The sequence below is a fragment of the Ictalurus punctatus genome, chromosome 11 (assembly GCF_001660625.3).
Source record: "Ictalurus punctatus breed USDA103 chromosome 11, Coco_2.0, whole genome shotgun sequence".
NCBI classification, from domain to species: Eukaryota; Metazoa; Chordata; class Actinopteri; order Siluriformes; family Ictaluridae; genus Ictalurus; species Ictalurus punctatus.
The window spans coordinates 11,734,631-11,740,800 of NC_030426.2; positions in this window are offsets into that span (position 1 = coordinate 11,734,631).

Below are 6,170 nucleotides of genomic sequence, written 5' to 3' on the forward strand. Positions count from 1 at the left end.
GGCACACTTTCTAGCTGCATCCGAAAATTGAAAAATGCTGCCTTCGGAGGACGCATTCCAAGGTAGGAAGGCATCAAGGCTTAGTTTCACTTCCTGTCTCATGAGATACCTTCATCTGATTAACTTTTGAAGGCAGCATAGTATCCTTCACTGCCTGTGATATCCCACAATATTGTGCTGTTCGTCCGAGAGGGAGTGGCTTTAGTCAATTGTGGTGAAATCATGCACAGAAATAGTGAGATTTGGGACATACTATGAGTCTTTATTGGACTATTCATTTGCATCAGTAGTTTGTTATTAACGTGGGGGAGGGGGCTTTGTGGGGAGACTAGGAACAAAAATTATTTGGGGAGGTTGCTTTCAAGTTGCTTTCCCTATGTTTGTCAAAAAAACACAAATGAATGTATATTACAAATATTACATACACATACATATTACATATATTACATGGAACAAAGAGGGTAATGTCAGAGATGCTAAGCAACAGCCTCCTTCGCTATTTTTCATCAGTGTGAAATTCGGCATTTACATGCTTAGTGCTGAGTGACAGTAGCAAATGGGTTTCACACTCAAACTTGAGGATCATTTTGTTGTCTCTTCATGACAAATGAACATAGCCAGCCATATACACCTGTAGCCCTAAAGCACTGGAATCTCTGAACTAACATTACATGCCTCCTGTAACTGTCTTCCCTAGTGTTCAGATTATTGGACACAGTGCACTCATCAATAAGGTTACAAGCCCACTGAAAACCAGACAGCTACTTATGTCACTTGGCAGGTATAAGACATTGTGGGAACCACTCTTAGGCCACAACAGCACAAGGCCAATATGTGAGATCAAGGAACCATTATTGAAGTCATTCCATCCACAGGTTTTACACTCAGCAAGATGTGAGAAAAACTGCAACTGTTCACCTACTCGCTCACTCACTCACTCACTCACTCACTCACTCACTCACTCAGTCCATTGGTAATTGCAAGGTGATGTCATTTTTTGGCACAGTATTCTAGGAAACAATAACAATGAAGTTAATTATGCAAAACACAGCTCTTTTGATAACTGTTTCCATCAATTCATGGGATGACAATTAACTGCTGAGCTGGCTCTTGCCAAGATTTGTATTGCTGTCATTCATTCATGCCAAGATTAAATATCATTAAGAACATCATTAAGGTGCATAACTGGACCTAAAAGACCACATACAAACTTTCTTTTGTACTTTCAGGAATAAAAATGTCCTGGCATGGTACCTTATTTGACAGTGGATCAGTTTAAAAATTCAAAACAAGTAGTAATGATGATGATTACTTTAACATTTGCTGTCTTTTTTTATTTAAAAATAAATGTTATTTTCTATAGTCTGTTGAACAAGAGAAGTTGTTTTTTTCAATAGCTGGTTGAATGGCCTTGTCATGTTTAAATAGGTACACTCCAGAAAATAATACACACTGTGGGATATTGATTAAAGCATTGACAGCATCTCTTTTCCTTTTTTTCTCTATGAGAATTGATCACTTGACTTCTACTGCCCTCTTCATCAGGGGTCATCACAGTAGTTCTCCCGCATTTGCTTTAGATTTATGAGTGCTCCATCTTTTCAGGGATATTCATGTCTATGGCAATCAGAGCCTCAGAGAAACCAAAATGACATATGGAACCAAGGGTATTGTGTGAACTTTAAATACCCAAAGACCAATGCATAGAAGCAGCACTGAAAAGCTAAATATTCCAGGTTCAAGTGTAGAGGAACTGGGAACTGTTAAGCATAGGAATAAAACATCACATGACTGGGGGTGGGAGGGTGGATTTAATAGACCTTTGTCCTCACAGACAGAATATGATTAATTTTGACACTGGAATCTATTTCACATCAGTTTTCCACAGTATTCACTGACTACATGCAATGAAAAAAATTAAATGTGGTTGTGTGCAATAAAGAAAAATGTCTCCATTAAGAAAAACCCCCTGAATTAATGCTATAGCCAAAGAAGCAGGGATTGCCTATCCACATGTCAACAACATTTACAAGGAAATAAGAGGTTATCAATCCAAAAAAGTTGGGTATACCATTATGGAAGGAAACCATATCTTTCCACTTCAGCACTCTGCTGCACTGCCAATTACACACACAGCGGTTACCCCTCTTCTCTCTCTCTCCCCACCTCCCCTCTCTCCCTTCTCTGCACCTGTCACCCACTGGAGCAGAGCAGGAAATGAAATATGGTGATAGGAATTCCTGCTGGTGTTTTGTGGGTCAGTGATTGTGGCGAATAGATGGAGCCCTCATTTCTAGCCCAATTTCAGGCTACCTGTTTGATAGCCAGTGCTGTCGAATTACCTCGACCCTTAGAGCCTGAGATACCAGGTGTGTCTCACTCCCATACCACCCTCTCCTCCTTTGTGTCTCGTTCTCTCTACCTTCATTCCAGTAATCAAATGATGATATTTTGGGAATCTTTTTTAATGTGCAGAGTGATCTGTGGGTTTGTTTTTTTTTACTTAAATGCATGATTTAATTTCATTTATTGTCCTTATTTTGTGAGGAAATTGCTTTCTTGTTTATTTTTTCTTTAATCATAATGCATAATCTTTGTTATAAAGATTAATTTATGAGCAATTTATTCATGTGCTCATTTGCACAGCCTGGCTGAAGTATTGCAGGTCTGTGTTGAATATTGTAGTGGCTGACCTGAATATTTTTACATCAGATAATTAAACCATATCCTTGCTCATATATGTAGGTTGTTCTGTTTTTAACAGCAATATTGTAATGAAAGTGTAATTAGAATTAGAATATATCGATACAGTATTTCTATATAGAGATATTCATTGTCAGTTTCACTAAGAAATAAAAAATGTGTATAAATTAACTTTGGTGCAACATAAGCACAATCAGTTCTGTGCAAAAGTGTAGCCACTCCTTAATTCTTAAATATAATTTGTCTTAAATGTTTATTTTATGTATTATCTTTAGTGTGTCATTAGAATGTTCAAACCTTTATTTAAAAAAAATAGATATTACAGTGAATTTTTGTATGTTGTTAAATGAAAGAGGATATTAAGCAATAGACCATCTTTTTCCCCCCTAAAAAACATCATTAAGGATGTCTGGAATTGCCTGCAGAAACATGGTGAAAGTCTACAGAAGAACTGTGGTAATTTCTCAAACATCCTTGGAACAACCTACCAGCCAATTGCCTTTTAAAACTGCAAGACAAGGTAAATTGATGCCATGTAATAAGATGTAGGGTTGTCATACCAAATATTGATTTGATTTAATTTTTGTAATAATATTCATAATAGTTGACATATATATATATATATATATATATATATATATATATATATATATATATATATATATATATATATATATATAATTATTTTCAACGCATGTTTGCTTAGTAGATTTGCTTTATATTTGCCAAAGACACAGAACTGCAAGTATCAAAGTGAGCTGTTTTTGACCTGTGACAGCAAAGCAAGGAAATCTAGCCTGTGTTCCTCAAAAGTAAGTTTCAGATCCTTTATGCCATCTACACTCATTTTGTAAGTGTACATAAATTCTGTTTATGCAGGATTATGGTGCAAACTGTTTCAACAATGACATACACAAATATACTTGAGTAAGAGTTCCTTTTGTTAAACATGAGGTGCTATGAAAAGCCTAATATGTGTTATTATAAAATATTGAATGATGAGAGAGTTACCAGCAAGCTACATGAGGTACTCAGATATGAAATTGAGATACATCTTTAAAAAAAAGTAAAACAATGGGCTGGTAGCTATAATAAACAGACCAAGTCATAAACATCTAAGCATTTCTAACACAAACTGAACAAAGCAATTCTACATATTCCTAAAATAGACTATTCAATAACTGCATGTGTAGCTCTGATAGAGATTAAACTAGTGTAGGTGTGTCCTGACCTGATTGCAGAAATATCTGATACAAGGAGAAACCACGAATGTGTGAGGTGTGCTGCATCAATCACTCTTCTTTCAGGTGTAAGGTCTTGTCTGATGCCTCGGTGTCTCCCAAGGGACACTGTCTTCTCCTCAATGCCATGGTGTTTTGTAAGCACACACAAAAAACAAAAATGTATACACACACAGGGAGACACTGATCTCACAACACACATACATATTAAAACAATAATAAAAAAAAATCTGTGTATAAGTAAAGATATAGGGTAGAAGATGCAAATAACCTTTGTCTTTTTTTGACTTGAGGACAAAGTTTACCTGTGTACTTATAACACTTTCCTTAAAGGAAAACAAGGTGGAATACCAATTAAAATCTTTTAAGCACATTAAAAACAAAATTAAACAACAGGAATGAAAAGACTGAACTGCAATGCATTACTGCCAGTTCCACAAGTCTGTCACTATCCTCTCTATATTAGCAAGCAAGCAAGCCTGTAGGCTGTTCAATAGCATTGAGTTAACAGAGGGAAATTTATTTCATGGTTGTGTAGATTTAGTCCCTTAAGGCTGCACTGCTGGCTGTTTGGAGATTTTCTTTGCACCTCAGCTTTTAATTGATCAATTAAAGTAATTGATTTGCCAGTGAGACAGCTTTGCCGATTTTCCTAGACTTAATGAGGTAGCGATTAAATGGTAATGAGGGGCCAGAGACATTGCAATGTTACAGGTCACATTCAGTAAGCACAATGAAATGTAAAGGAAATATATGTACAAGAGTGAGGAATCAGAGTCTGGGCCCATGAGTGGATCCTGTGAGTTTATGGGATTAACCTTATATTTCACTCATTTAAAATTGAATACTGAACCCACAGGCTTAAACAAATACTCAAACGCATCCCAGTTTTGACATAACTTCAGAGCTGGAGCAGATGGGATTTCATTGCAGGGTTTCATGTTGAGTAATGCCAGTAATGGTTGGCATAGTTAACTGGCATACCCTTCACTTCTCCCAGTGGCTATGCTTGTCTTTTCACAGAACAAGTATTCACTGCATGATGCCAGGCACAAACAGGCTCAGGAGAGGCACAGAAACAGAAATCAATAGAAGGATTACAGCTGAGAGCAGCTAAATTAATAATGAAAAATAAAACATTCATTAGGAGTGAAGTAGTTTTGGAAACATAATGCAAATCTTAAATAAAAGAAAATAAGTGGAAAGTGCAGTACATTTAGTATAGTAAATGTAGCGTCAAAACTATTGTACCTGCATATTTCATTACAATTCAATTCAGTTTTATTTTTATAGCGCTTTTTACAATGGACATTGTCTCAAAGCAGCTTTACAGAAATATACAAAAACGGGATACAGATTTTAAATGCGTGAATTTATCCCAATTGAGCAAGCCGGTGGTGATTACATTAGAAAATAAAATGATATATAAGGTTAAAGTGCATAAAGTCAGGTTTAATACAAAGGCATGTGTATATTTGTATTTTTTTTTTTTTTTTTTTACATTGTACCATTGTTTCAGGGACCTAAAGTTAACTGGACATTTGCCTACACATTATATCTTGGTCAGCTGTGTGCTGTTGCATCATTTGTTTTCTCACAACAAAAATAACAAAAATAAAACTAACAACAAACTTAATACTCATGGACCTAGTAACAAAACAAGAAATGTCTTGCTGTGCTGCATTTAGTGACTGCATTGGATATGTATTTCATCAATGTCTTAAATACTCAAGATCCTGGTGCTCTAACATGTCTAGTACATTTTACTCAGATTTAATTGACCCCTGTCAACATTCTAGATACTGGTATTAATTGGCAGCAGATACAGTCAATTTCACAGCCAACACACTATACCACTGGTTCTGTACTGTATATCCACATGTAGGTGAGAGGAATATGACAGTTGGTATTTCTATAGCAAGGTAAGCGTCCTTCATGAGTCATAAGGCAGTGAATACAATCTCCACTGTCAACTGCTCTCTCACTTTCAATATCAACAGTATTTTCTTATGTGTATTGGACAAACACTTTAACCTTGTGTGAATATAAAGTGAATATTTTTTAAAGTGTAATTCAAAGAAATTAGGTTTTTCAGTGACTGCTTCATTTTTTGATACAGTGATCATAAACCATCATAAGAAAACACAACAGAAATGAACATTTCTATCATATTTATTCTTTGTTTGTTTTCAATACTTTAGAACTGTCTCACTTCCATGAAATCCT